Below are 16,522 nucleotides of genomic sequence, written 5' to 3' on the forward strand. Positions count from 1 at the left end.
ATTTCTATAGGATCGTCTCAAGTAGGTCCTCGTATTGTAAATGTTCTCAATTAGGTCCCTTATTATGAAAAATTGAATTAATTTAGACCTTACCGTTAGTTCCATACTAACACCGTTAAAGGGGTGACACGTGTCAGTTCGTGGTTTTTTTGAATTTTTTAATCATATTTTTATTATTTTTATTTTTATTTTTTATTTTATTTTTTGTTTTTTTAAAAGTAAAATTTAAAAATGTCACGTATCAGACTGATAGTGTGCCACATGGCAATGGCGGTGTGACATGACACTGACAGTGCCACATGTCATTGTCAGGCCACGTGTCATTGCATTAGTCTCAATTTGGTCCCTGTATTTTTATTATGTTGCAATTTGATCCCTGTATTTTTATTTTGTCTCAATTTAGTCTTAATTTTAAAAATTAAACAATTTTCTCCCTCCTCAAATTCAAACAAAATTTAAATTGTATATATTTAAATAACATAACATAACACCAGCATGTTACATCACTCTTTTTTTTAAACCCTTATAGCATAACATAACATAACACCTGTATTTTTAAACTCTTTTTTTAAATTGTATATATTTAAATTGTATATATTTAAATTTTCCCTCCACAATTTTAACTCTTTTTTTTAAATTGTATATATTTAAATTAAACTCTTTTTTTTAATTTGTATATATTTAAATTGTATATATTTAAATATATATCTTTTGTATATATTTAAACAAAATTTATTAAGATTTATATACAATTTAAACTTTGTTTGAATTTGAGGAGGGAAAAATTGTTTAATTCTTAAAATTAAGACTAAATTGAGACAAAATGAAAATACAGGGATCAAATTGCAACATAATAAAAATACAGGAACCAAATTGAGACTAATGCAATGACACGTGGCCTGACAATGACATGTGGCACTGTCAGTGCCATGTCACACTGCCATTGCCACGTGGCACACTATCAGTTTGACACGTGGCATTTTTAAATTTTACTTTTAAAAAAACAAAAAATAAAATAAAAAATAAAAATAAAAATAATAAAAATATAATTAAAAAATTCAAAAAAACCACAAACTGACACGTGTCACCCCCTTTAACGGTGTTAGTATGGAACTAACGGTAAGGCCTAAATTGATTCAATTTTTCATAATAAGGGACCTAATCGAGAAATTTACAATAGGAGGACCTACTTGAGACGATCCTACAGAAATAGGGATGTTCGAAAGGATTAAACCTAAAAAATAACAACATTTTACAAATTCAACTTAAGAATAACGTGAAAATAGATTATACTATATAACATAATTCACTATAATGTAATTAATCATACTTAAGGTAAACCTAACAGATTATAATAAAATTAATTATTATATAATATAATATTAAACTAAATTTATATAATAAAAAAAATCATATAGTAATAAAAAAAATAAAAAATAATACAATAATAATAAATAATATTAAAAATTATTTGTATAATGATAATATCAAATAATAAATAATAAAAAAATAAATTTGTATAACAATAATACTATTAGTAATAAAAGCAAAAGTAAGAAAAATATTAAATAAAAAAATAATAAAATTATATTAAAATAAATTTATACTGATAAGAATAATTTAAAATTTTATAAATATATTATTTTTAAATTTTTTAAATTTAAGTATATGAAGATGATTTATAAATTTTTAATGTAAATAACTTTCTTTTTATTCGCTTCCTCTTTATTTTATTTTATTCTGGTCACAATAATGGAAAAGAAAATTTAAGTAAATGATAATGATTTTTATTTCAACAGGTTCAGAAAAAATATGTGGAAAGTTACTAATCATTATTAATTTTTTCAAATCAATCACTTTCAATGATTGGGCCGGTGTAGAAGTCAAACGCACCTATATAGTCTATAGATTACCATTAGTCTAGCTTTTTTAAGAAGGGATGTGCATATTTTTAACGTGTGCTTTTAATATATTATTTAATTGCTTTCAATATCTTGTTTTGTTTTACAATTGACAAAAGCTACACAAAACAGTATACTCCCGTCTCAATTCATTCACCTCCCTTTTGGTTGGTATAATGATACTAGATAATATTTTTTTTTACAATATTTTAATATCATCTACGTATGTTATTCTGTGATTGGTTTATATTGATATTTATGATTATTATTATTGATTGTGAAGTAATTTTGGACCAATAACAATGATATATAGATCATGTTAAAATATTGTCAAATAAATATTATCAAAATATCATTATCCTTTTGTTTGAATGTAGTATTTTGTTGATCATAAGATTATATAAATCAAATTACTAACTAAACTTATTTTAAAAAATAAATATTTAAATAATTTATATATTTAACTCTCTTATATATCTTAATACCTTAACTCATATTTACAATTATTATTTAGTTTCTGCCTAAATTATTTTCTGTTTTTTAAGTTTGAGTTTCATATGCTTAAATATCAAATCTAACATGTTTTTATAGAATTACCAACAAACAAATAAATTTAATCTAGAAAAATTTTCTTAAGTTAACAAATCTAGGAAGAAGACAATAATTTTTATTTATTATATTAATTTCAACATAACATATGATTGAATATATTTATAGTTTTCAAATTTTAACATAAAATTGGAATATTCATGTTTAAAATTTTAATATATTTTAAATTTTAAATTTAAAAATAAATAAATATAATTTTTAAAATTTTTTTACATATCACGTTTCATGCGGTATATAAGTTATTTATATTATTTAACACTTATTTTAATATCAACTATGAAACTTACTTAATACGTAAAAAAAAATTAACCAAATTAAATTAAAATGATTATATGTGTTTATTTTTTAAATTTAAAAATCAAAATATACTATAATTAAAATATTAAAAAATATATTTAAGTGTATTTATTTTTTAAATTGAAAAATCAAAATATAATATAATTAAAATATTAAAAAATATATTTAAGTGTATGATTAAGATATTAAAAAACGTATTTAAGTATATATTTAACTTAGTAAGTGTAGCGGTCAAAACTGACTTATATAAAAAAAATTGATTGGAATTGATATCAAGTTAAATTAGTGGATTTACTTAATTGAAAAATGAATATTTTTTTAGGTTAAATTTTTGTAAAAAAAACTAAGAAACTAAAATAATTATTTGTTACTAACTTTCAAAGATTTAAATGATCATAAAATAAATTTTTAAAATAAAATATAAGTTTTAAATCTTTATCTATCGACATTGTAAAATAATTAGAAAACAATTTCACTAAGTTACAATTCTTTTTCCTCACTATTAAATAACATTTAAATTTTGATAAGATAAATATATAATAATTTCATCACTTTTAATATATATTTTATCTTTATATATTAAAAAAAATTAATTAACAGCAAAAAAATTGTAAAATAATATAAAAAATTAACACCCAAATAGTAATGACAAGTTAAATAAATTATCTAATTCATTCAAAGCCCCTAATTAATTTTAGGTTAAAATGAATAAAAAGGAGAACTCTCCTATAACTTAGGTTATAAGAATCAATTTAACTCAATATAAATTTTAAATTGACGAATTAGATTATAAATAAATGAGTTAAATATACTTTTATTTCTTTTAGTAAAAATTGAAATTAGTCCATCTCCAAAATCTTGAAATTTTGAACTAATTTAGTCTCTCTCGTCTTTAGAATTATGAATTTAGTTATTTTAATCAAATTTTGTCAAGTTTATTTGACGTTTCAAATGCATTTCATGATAATATTTGAGTTATTTACATTATTTGATACATTTTTTCTTTTATGTTAGTTGAGTGAAACGTCAAATAAAATTAACCAAATTTGGTTTAAAGGACTAAATCCACATATTACTAAATTTGAGAGACTAAATTAGATCAAAATTTAGAAATTAATTCAAAATTTCACGTTAATGGACAAAAATATAATTAACCTTAAATAAATTGAATTTTATTATGTTATAGTTAATTTATATTCGTTTATCTCATTCTAAAATGAAAACGTGATGAGTCGTAACAATACATGAGTTTTAGAGTACTTTAACAATTTCATCAATTAGTTTGTGAAAATTAAAATTAAAACAAATACAAAAATTTAAGAACTTAATAATTCATTATATTAAAAATAACAACCTAAAAAACAAAAATATTCATATTCCTCACTTGATAAAAAAAGTTTTATTAAATAAACTAGTTCAAAAAAATTGTTTTATAACCACTTATTATAATAATTATAATGTATTAAGAGTAATAAGTGAAACATGACATAATTATAAATAAGACTTATCATATCTCTTATTACTATAATTATTATAATAAGTTCAGTAATAATTTTGCAATAAAATATAAAACTTTCTATACCAGTTATATTTGTAATCACTATAATAATTGAAAATTGTGATAATTTTGTAATAAATTACAATATCAATTATAATAAAAACTATCATGATATATTTGATTTCTCTCATCCCTTCGAGTCTTGTCGTGATACACTTTACATTCTTGGTAGAGCTGTCAAATAAGCCCCTTTAATAAGATTTGGTCCTATCCCATGTGGGTTAGAGCCAAAAAAACTCACATGGCCAAAAAAACTCTTTATTGAAAAAGACCACAGGGCTATAAACCCCTAAAGCCCTATAGGTTAGGGTCAGCCCATGGACTTTCCTTTTTACAAAATTTAACGTCCAGAAACATAATATCATCATACAAGTAATCACAAATCATGTCTATTTTTTATCCAGCTTTCATTTTATCTTTGTTAGTAATAACTTATAACTATAATTGATTCATGTGTAATTATATTTTTTTACCAATAAAATTAATTTTCTACTTCATAACTATTTCTATATTAATTAGTTTAATAATAATGCTTTTATACAATTATTCCTTAATTTTCAAATTTTGTTTTGATAATTTTTTCATCTTAATTTTGGTTTCTTAATTTTGGTTTGTAAATTTGATGGTTCAGAGATATCCACATAAAATAGGTTTAAAAGTTAAAAAATTTAATTTAATTTGTAAAATTTTGATGGACAACGAATTTATTTATAGATGGTAATCTATTTTGTCACTAGTTTAAATCAATATTATTCGATTAAGATTTGTGATCAAAATTACATTATTTTTAATTGGTGTGAACATGTTAAAATTTTGACTTAATAATTTTTTAACTTTTTTAATTTTCCAAATTTAATAAAATTAATATTTATTATTTACAAAGTTATATAATTCTTTTAAAAAAAATTTATGAAACGTATAATTTAGTCATTTACATTAATTTATATATTTTTATGTCTTTTTCATGTATTTTATATTATATTCATTTGTCTTTTTTATTAGTTTCTTATTAAGAGACATTAATGTAATTTATTTATTATTATAATTATTATAATTATTATTTATTTTATATGTTAATAATTAAATACAATAATAATTTAAATTTTAGTATTATAAATTATAACATTATATTTATTTAAAAATATTGTATCTATTATTTAATTATTTTTTATTACAATCGGTTCAATTATGATAAATAATTCAATAAAATTGATCTTTGTTGGATAAAGATAAGTCTGATTTTAAAATATTAATTTAATCTAAAATGTTAGAAAACAAATCTGATTTTATAACCACTAGGATTACATCTAGATCTTGTATACTAACATATATGATATTTATAACAATTTTGCCTAACAAGGATTTTCACTAAAAAGTTAGATATTTTATTACGTGAAATTAATTTTAAACTTTATAAAGTTTGTGGTTTAATTTTTTAATGTACATATATCTATACAAAACATTCAACAAAAGAATTTTCTATGATAAACTATAAAAAATAAAAATTTTACACTGATATTAAAAATTCATCCAATCAGTAGATTTGAATTTAAAATCTATCCATAATTAATATTTCAAATATTTATATAGATATCAGAATTCGATTATTGAAAAATCGAATTTTAAACTGTGTTACTTTTATAATTTCTTTTTTGAATTTTTTTTCATTTTCTTTCAAATAAAAATAATAATAAAAATTTTCTTTTTTAACTTTCCAAAATAATAAAATTATATATTTAAAATATACTTATAATTAAAAAATGATATTTTTTTTATAAAATCAATATTTATACATTTATATTTAATTAAAAAGATATTAAATATCATGTAAATTTTGGAAATTATTGAACTAGTAAAGTAAATAAAAGAAATAACTAAAAAAACATTAAAAGTGAATTAATTTAGTTTGGGGGCTAGTCCGATCCTAACCCTTCCTCAGCCCACTTTATGTGGGGCTTTAGAGGTTGGGGCTTTTAAGACGCCCCTATTAAGTGGGTTAGAAAATTGGGACTTGATTTTAGAAGGGATCATGGTCAATCCATGAACCAGGGGCTCAAATGACACCTCTAACTCTTAGTCCTCTTCCTATAACTACTTTCTTAGCCTCATTGTCTCCTCTTGGTTGCACTACACCCTCTTGTTTGGTAATTGATAATCTTTTCTCTCATTTAGATTTTTTTTTCTATTTCTCTTATTCAATATTTTAGGTTTTCAAATATTACACCTTCATCATTATCTATATCAACATCTATTGAGACTTTCATCTCCCCTAACCTACGTATTAGAAAAATATATCTATATTCTAACTTTGTATTTGTTTTATTTCACTTTATTTTAATTATTATATTTTTTATTTTTTTATACAACTATTATATTAAAAAAATGTTGCAAAAATAATCCATAACAGAGGAACATTCTTAAATCGATATCTTTAATGCTTTTAAAACTTTACATAATTTTTATTGTAATTTTTTATTATTGATAATAATAGTTATATATATATATATATATATATATATATATATATATATATATATAATATAATATAAAAAACCTATAAGAGACTTATTTTTAAGCATAAATGTCTCATGAGACTTTTTTTTATAGACTACTTTTGAACTTTGGTATCTGAAATAAAGTATCTTTTTTTTTTCTAAATTAGAATCATTTAAACTTTGTTCACTTGGAGGAGATAATTTGGGAGAGAGTGGATAGATGGATTTGAGAGTGAATTGATTGTTGTTTTTTTGAATGGACTTGGAGGTGAGTGAGAGTGAATTTGGAAGTAAAGTTTGTGAAAATTAATATAGTATTTGAGCTGACAGATAAAAATTTTGTTTAATGGGTAGAAATTGAAGATTACCAAAATACTTTTAGTAGTAAAAGTAATATAAAATTGTAATTGTTAATATTATATATATTTGTAAACATTATTATGAGAAGAAAAAAGTAAAAGTTAATTTTAACATTAAAAAAATTGTATTATTATTATTATTATTATTTTATTATTATTATTATTATCATTTATTATTATTATTATTATTATTATTATTATTAGGCTTAATACCACTTATAGTCCCAATTTTTGTTATTTTTGTTGGAAATGATCCTAATTTTTTTTATGTTCAATGTAGTCCTAAAGATTGTAATTTATATTCAATTTATTCATTTTTACAAACGCCGTTTAAATCATTAACGTCACATCACCAATAAGTGAATTACATGACAGTTATTTGCTAACGTGGTTAGGACCACAATTGTCTAAGGATGGTCACGCCAATGAGGGCTTGACATGTGGCAACCCCCTTCCTCACCCAAAAATTAGGGTTTCAGATTTGCATAAGCAGATTGGGAAAATGCTTGGTCGATTGCAGTTACGCGAGAATAGGGTTTCTCCTTCACGGGGGATATGGTTAACTTCGTGATAGTTTGTTTGCTTCTACGTTTTTATCCTGCAGGTGAATGAAGAAGGCGCGGTGGAGAAGCTTGTGGAGAGGCGCTGGTGAAACTTGGGTTTGCGTTAGCGATTTGGATTTTGCTTGCGAGAGGTTGATGATCATGTTGGTGGCTCTTCACCGTTGCAGCGCGAATCACGCTTCTGGTTTGAAGGAGATTTTTGGTTCTGTGGGTTTTGATCTTCTTTGTTTTAAGTTCGTGGTGGCTGGTGGAGAATGAAGAAGCTTCACGACGTTGCTCAAAGGCGCGAGGAACTCGCGATTCAGTTTTGCGATGCTTGTGTCGGAGAGTTTGGAACAACGGCGTGACCATCTGGTTAGGGTTTCGAAATGTCTGATGATGGAGGTGCGAAGATGGTGGTTGACCGTGAGCGTGGCGGCGACGGTTAGGGTTGGTGGCTAAGGTTTCTATGTTGGGGGAAATTAGGATTTCTGGAGATAGGAGATGATGATGACGTGTCACTGATTGCACAACTGGACATTTGCCCGTTAACGATTTAAACGCCTTTTGCAAAAATGACTAAATTGAAAAAAAATTACGATCTATAGGACTACATTGAACATAAAAAAAAAAGGATCATTTCTTTAAAAGCTGACAAAACTTGGGACCATAAGTGGTATTAAGTCTTATTATTATTATTATTATTATTATTATTATTATTATTATTATTATTATTAGGTTTAATCATCTCGGACATCCCTATTTCTATAGGATTTTCTCAAATAGGTCTTCGTATTGTAAATGCTCTCGATTAGGTCCCTTATTGTGAAAAATTGAATCAATTTAGACGTCGCCGTTAGTTCTGTACTAACACCGTTAAAGGAGGTGACACGTGTTGGTTCGTGGTGTTTTTGAATTTTTTAATTATTTTTTATTTATTTTTAATTTTTTTAAAAAAATAAAATTAAAAAATGCCACGTGTCAAACTGATATTGTGCCACGTAGCAATGACAGTGTGACATGGCACTGACAGTGCCACGTGTCATTGTCAGGCCACGTGTCATTATATTAGTCTCAATTTGGTCCTTGTATTTTTATTGTTTCTCAATTTGATCCCTGTATTTTTATTTTGTCTCAATTTAGTCTTAATTTTAAAATTTAAACAATTTTGTCCCTCCTCAAATTCAAGCAAAATTTAAATTGTATATAAATCTTAAAAAATATTTTTATTAAAATTGATATTTTTGTTAAATATTTTTAACAAGATTAAGTTTAACTATATTTATATTTATTTAATCATATAAATGTTAATTATGTTATTTAAATATACCAATAAAGGTTTAAAAAAAGAGTGACATAACATGTTGGTGTGAATTTTCGTAGTGAAAGTTTCCATAGAAAATCATGAAAGAAGAAACCACCTTTAATTACTGTTTTCACCAAAACTTTCTCCAATTTCTATTTTAAAAAAAAGTGAAATTTCACATTAATAATTTGTTCAATGAGCTAATTCCTTTGGAAATTTATATAAAAATATCAATTTTAATAAAAATATTTGTTAAAATTTATATATAATTAAAATTTTGTTTGAATTTGAGGAGGGACAAAATTGTTTAATTTTTAAAATTAAGACTAAATTGAGACAAAATAAAAATACAGGGATCAAATTGAGACACAGTACAAATACAGGGACCAAATTGAGACTAATGCAATGACACGTGGTCTAACAATGACACGTGGCACTGTCAGTGCCATGTCACACTATCATTGCCACGTGGCACAGTATGAGTTTGACATGTGGCATTTTTTTAAAATTTTATTTTTTTAAAAAAAATTAAAAATAAATAAAAAATAATTAAAAATTCAAAAAACCCACGAACTGACACGTGTCACGTCCTTTAACGGTGTTAATACGGAAAATGTCTAAATTGATTCAATTTTTCACAATAAGGGACCTAATCGTGAGCATTTACAATACGATGACCTATTTGAGAAAATCCTACAGAAATAGGGATGTCCAAGATGATTAAACCTTATTATTACTATTAGGTTTAATGTCTCGGTAGGTCCCTATTTTCGTTCAGAATCTCAAATAGGTCCCTGACTTGTTCGACGTCTCAATTGGGTCCTTATTTTTGTAAAATTGAATCAAATAAATGCTTGCCGTCAAATTGATCAAACGCGGTTAAGGAGGGTGTTACGTGGCATGACAATGTAGTTTTAATTTACGTGGCATTAAAAACGTGTGTCAATTGTATTTTTTTAATTTTTGAATTAAAAAATTAAGTGTACAGAGTGGAAATATAATTTAAGCAAGGGCAAAGTTGGAAAATCAAATTAAATTAAGTGTCGAAAGCCCTATTCTCCTGTGCAATTGCGAAATCGAAATCAAATTGGGGAAGGTGAGTTTCAGGGTTTCTGGACGTTTGTTTATTTTGCTTGAATCAAGAATTTCAGCATTGGAAGCACTTTCTTTTTCTATTCCTTTGCTTTAGCCGCAACGTAGAGAGATTTCTTCCTTTCTCTTACTTCGGGGTATGGCTGGGTATCGCAGGAACGAGAGATGACTCTGACGGTGATGGCGTGGCGACGATGTGGAGATGGCGCGACCAAGCGACTTTTGTGGTGGTTTGCAGCAGCGGATTGGACATTCTTCTTCTTTTCCCCTTTCCCTCTTTTCTTTTTCTGGTTTAGTTCTGGTTGCAGGGAGGAGGATGCGAAACCGACAGATCAGACGCAACGTTCATCATTCACGGCGGCGATGCCTCTACGGTTACGAGGGTTTCTGCGTTTCGTGGCAAGGGTTTTCAGTTGGGGTTTTTGAGTTCTCTGTTCTCGCGTGTGGCTCGTGAATTGGGGGTGGTGGTTTTTGATTCCCTTTCTGCAGATTGTAAAACGATTTGGAGTTCAACTGTTGCGATTTTGGGGTTAGGTTCTGAAATTAGATTTGGAAATTTCTTTGAAGGGTTTGAATTCGAGAATTATTGGGGTTTCTTTTTCTCTCCCATGAACCCTAATTCGGAGTCCAATTTTTTTCCCCAATCTAATTTGGATTTCTCAATTGCAGGGCTGGACATAATTTTTTTTGTCCTTAAGTACATCTGATTTAACCTCTGTACAATCCATTTTTTAATAAAAAAATCAATTCATATTCGTTTTTAATGTCACGTCTGATTAATCAATACACTCATCATGCCACCTAATCCAAACTTAAACGATCGTTTGTCCAAGTTGATCGCAAGTCTCTAATTGTTTCAATTTTACAAAAACAAGGACTCAATTGAGACGCCGAGAAAGAAAATGACCTATTTGAGATTTTGGACGAAAATATGGACCTAATGAAACATAAAACCTTATTATTATTATTATTATTATTATTATTATTATTATTATTATTATTACTTTATGTTTGTCAAAATATGTTTTTAATTGCAATTGTTATATTTTTTTCAAATTGAAAAATACATCTTAAAACATCTTATTATATTATTATTATTATAATTATTATTAGTAAAAATAAAAGTAAAAGAAAGTAAAAGTAATAAAAAAAATCTAATATAGGGGTAAGTCACCCCTCATTTATCTCACTGGAACTGATAATTGGTTCTTATGTCATTCCCTTTTATTTTTTTCTCTTTATCCATTTTTTATTTTTATTTTGACTTACATTGTTCCAGGAAGCATTCCAGATTAGGTGAGAAATAAGTTTCTTTGAGGTGAAATATAAAATAGTAGGAAATGAAAGAAAGAAACAAGATAATAAAGTAAAATCAAATGAAATCATCCTAAATCGTTGTTCTTAAACGAAATTGAAAATGGAAGAGATCTCGCAAATGAGTGCTTATATTTCTTCTCAAATCTATCAATCTAAGCACGAACAATTCGCGCAAATTCATTTGTACTATTTTTTTCTTCAGAGTAAATCTATTTGAGTGAACACAACGTTACTTTTCAAGTAGCTTTTTTGTTGCGAAAAACTAAATTTTATTAATGTTTTTCTTTAAAGATTGTTTGATGCTAAAATTATGTTTTTTAAGTAATCAATTCGAAACAACATTTCTTTTTAGTTTTATAGATTTTTATATTTATTTATAATAAATTAATTTATTAAAAATTTATAACTTTTTTATAAATTCATGTAAATATAAATTTTAAAAATATATTTTATGTAATATTTATAAATTAATTGGAAACGGAAATTTGAAGAGTGATTATAATAAATAAGATAATTTCAATATATTGTAATTATAGCAATGGAACAATTATCATAATAAAGTAAAACAACAAATAGATATCTTTGCTCTTTCATTTTATTTTTTTTTAATTTGAATTTTTTAATTTTACATTTGAAGTTATGAATTTTATACCCTTTGTATTTTATATTTTTTATAAAACTCTATTAAGAATTTTCTACATTTTTCTATATTTAAAATTTATATATTTTTTCTAAATAAAAATTTTTAAAAAAATTGTATACCATTTAAATATTTTCTTGAAATATTTTTTTTTATAAATAAACCTACATGTTTTACATTCATATTACTAATTTTTAATTTTAAAGTCTTATGATGATTTAAATAAAATAAAAAAAAGGCTTTACAAAAGGTCTAAAAGTGGTAATTTAATATAAAGGTAATGTTCTTAATAAGCCAAACTATGGACCTTAGGAGGCTATTGAAGATATTTTCACATCTTATTATGGTATAAATAAACAGACTTTCACTCCTCTACACTTAAAATAATTAAAAAAAAACTCAATAACATACCTCTTTTTTTTAAAAAAAAATGTTTCTTTTATAATTTTGTCAAATCACTCCAACTTGATTGAAAACCTTGTTTTTGAAAAAAAACAGTTCTAATCAAATCTTAATTAAATATATTTCTTTTAATGATAAAACTAGTGACATTTACTTTTGTTTTTTTAAGAGTTGTTAATATTTAGATATTTCTATTTAAGATTTTTTTTTGTCGCAAAAATACATATTAATAGTAAAGTACTTGGACTGTTGTAATTATTTTTCAAAGAATATATACAAGTTCTTTATTTAAGAGGTTGGTAATACAAGTTTTAATATTTTATTACAATTTGATCGCTAATACGTAACTTTTTTTTATTTGAATTAAAATAATTTTTGGTGAAAAAAATGAAACTAATATATTTTGGTGACTACTTTTATGTACGTAATTTTACCTCTTGATATACAGTATTTTTACTTGTTTATAAACCATCTTCTTATAAATATTACAAATTTAATTATGTTAAATAAAAATACCTTAAAAGTTACATATGACATGATCCCACATAAAAGCAAAACGAGAATAGTTCTATATAAAAAAATGCAAGTTTCAAAATCATAATACAATTAAAATTACAATAAATAATCTTACGTTCTATTATATAATTTCCATTACTAAGAGGATAAAAGGAGTTGACATAAGATTCTTTAATCGGATGCACTGCAAAATAAGTTTCATCTACTTATTTTGTTGGTATATATGCTTATCTTGTTGGTGCATGCCTTCATTTTGTTGCTCATGATTTTTCTTCAAGTGTTTGATCTTTTCTTCAAGTGTTCTCTCATTGGAATCCTTTTCCATTCAACATTTAATTTCTAAATAGTTTCACACATTTCCTTTATTTGATGAACCATTAACGTTTGGCTAATACTAGAGTAAGAATGTGTAGAAGTAGTAAACCTTTTGCTAAATGTACAAAGTTCATACACGTTACTTTTTTTATTTTCACCTCTAACAACAAAAAAAGTATATTTCATTGTCATCAGGCAACATGAAACTTTTGTGAAGGTGATCCTTCAAGCATTTGATGTTGTTAGACTTGTTCTCTCAGTTGCATTTGATGTTGTTGGACTTCTTCCCTCAATTGCTTATATTTATCTTGAAAAAGAAATCAAATGTGATTGTTGAGAAGAAAACATGTAACAAACATTAAATTATAATTTACAGTTTAAACATGCAACAAGGTCACAAATCATATCATTAACCTATTCTCTAGTATTTAATTTCTTTGTTCTCTCTACAACCTTCCAAGAAATTTGTGGTCGTTCTAGCCTCTTAGTATATATTTAACCAGAGAATCAAGTTGAATACCCAAGTTTAATATATAGGATTTAATTTAAATATATAGAAGCACGAACAAATATATCTCATAATATCTTCTAATCACTTTAGGTTAGTAAAGTTGAATGAGCCTTGTTGGTTACATCACTTAGCGTATTTGTTAGACCAAATATGTACATAGTGTTCCGATCCCAAGTCCGTCGAGTGGTTGGGTTTAATCACCTCTCATATGAGGTATTGTTTGCTTTGAAATCTATGCTCTGTCACAACTTTGTCTTGAAAAGACGTCTGACAATGACACTGATGAAGACGATGCTTTATCTGCATATTCACCATCATTCCCCCAGAAGACTCCTCATATATAGAAAGGCGAACGATAGACATTACTACCTCTAACTCGTAAGTGATTAGTTTCACTGTGACCAGGTTGTAGAAAAGTTGAAAATGCAAACCAAACTCATTCCTATTTATAGCAGCATGGACCTTTCCCTTTCTTCATTCTCAACCATTAGATCAGTCGCATCCAACTATCAAAAGAAGCCCAGCGCTTTGCATTCTAACATGTGCAAAATTCTAAGCATTATGCCTTCTCCCAACAGTTATAATTTCAGGTGAACGTTTGCAAGGTTAAGTAGCACAAATTCCGGGCGATCAATTAAATCCCTTTGCAAACGAAAATTTTCTTGTTTATGCTTGAGGTGTGTGTATCGTATAACCGTTTGTTCAACCATAACTTGGATTATCAACTACTGCTTTGGTGGTCAAACGTGAGCTCAACAAACAAGTTAGTTAGCTCGGACGGTCATTGAACAAGCCGACAAGTCGTGCACCAGCCTGAATGGTTAACCACCAGCTCAGCAAAAAGGCTGACAGGCTGTTCATCAATCGATGGTTGGTGAATAAGCCAGTGAACCTGGTCAATCACTAAACAAACTGGTCGATCATGCAGAAGACTGTATTATCAACTACCAACCCAACGAACAAGTCATTGAGCCCAGATGGTCACTTAACTGACCGTCTACCCTTGAATCGGACCGATCAGACTAAACAGTACCATAACATATTAACCTTAAAACCTATTAACTCAAGGTTAAAGTGTGATTATTCATGTTTGGATTGTAATTAAGTCAACTTTAATTCAAACTCCACCACAAAACCAATAAATAAAGATTTGAAAAATGAAGATAGGTTACACTCATTAACTATTGCATTCATTGTTATATGTAGTTGAACCATTTAGGAGAATGCTTAGACCTCAAACAAAACAACAAAATTCAAACAATTGACCTTAACTTACACACTGAACAAATACCATGTTAGGAAAATAACTTCATGCTGGTGAATAATATTAAATATTTATATAACATTTCCTTATATATGAATAGAAAATCTAATTGTAATAAAGTGATGTCATTGAAACCGTGAAAAAATGACGATAATCTTTAATAATTCATGATTCTTGAAATCGAAGACGATGTTCTCAAAATTATGCTGTCAATTAAAATTAGAAAGATCATTAAATAAAAAAGAAAATATCATTTCTTTAATGTACTTTTTAGTGTCATTCATATTTTAACCTTAAATATTTGGATTTTTAAGTTATTATTGATAGAAATACTTAATATATTTTAGTTCTAAATTGTGAATCTGCTATGACTATTTATTTGATCTTGTTTATCTCAGTCTTTTTGAAATCACAAATAAAAATATATATTTGAGTTCAAATTTTTTTGTGTATAATCAATGATAAATCAACTTATTGATTATTATTTTTAGATTAAAATTCATTCAGTCTCTCTTTATAGCTAACGATAAATAAACTTAATAAATAATGTTGTTATTTAAATTATGATTGCATATATATATATATATATATATATATATATATATATATAAAATTTTTAATCGGTATCACATAATTTATACAATTTTATATAATAATACACAATGTTACATAGTTTCAAAACTTAATATAATATTATAATCTGCTAATTTTAAACATTATTTATTTATATAATTTTGTGCAAAAAATACATAATTTTATAATTATATATTATTTTTATAATCTCGAAATTTTATATACTTTTTAGTTTATGTAAGTTTTAATATTTTATGGTACAATATCAATTATATTAATTTGATTATTTACTTTAAAACTCTACCTTGTATTATTTTATTTGCTTAAGTTTTTGATTTTACAACCGTGTACGCATGTATCAAAGCAGTGCATGTTAATTTTAATTTTGAAGACAAGGAAGCACGTAACATAAGCACTGAATAGGAGAAACGAAAAAGAGCTCATAACTTCGTGTAACACAATAGGTATTTTTCAATTATTTAGTTTCCTTTAGAGCTGGGAATTGACCAGCATTCAATTTTGACGTTAATTTCGATCCTTTTACGTCACAAACCAATGAAACCACTAGCGTCTCCACATTAATCTTTTCTTCTATGTTTAGATATATCTGTGTACCTCTCTCCCTCTACATAACATGTTAAAGAATTTTGACTACCAACCTTCCATTGATCTTATTAACAATATTAAATAATTATTTTTTTTTCATGATTTTTAATATGCTAGTTTAAGTGTCATTTTTTACTGTTAGCTTCTATGTGTATATAAATTGATATTTTATATTACATTATTTATTTTATATCATTTAAAATATTTATTTTATTATTT

General features: G+C 25.5%; 1 pseudogene; it reads right to left on the reverse strand.

Annotated features, from left to right (window-relative positions):
• Window positions 1-13,236: 13,236 nt before the first annotated feature.
• On the reverse strand, window positions 13,237-14,223 carry LOC148206932 (uncharacterized; annotated as a pseudogene).
• Between the last annotated feature and the right edge of the window lie 2,299 nt (window positions 14,224-16,522).

This window comes from Vigna umbellata, chromosome 1 (genome assembly GCF_029865625.1).
Source record: "Vigna umbellata cultivar VRB3 chromosome 1, Vumbellata_1.0, whole genome shotgun sequence".
Taxonomy (NCBI): domain Eukaryota; kingdom Viridiplantae; phylum Streptophyta; class Magnoliopsida; order Fabales; family Fabaceae; genus Vigna; species Vigna umbellata.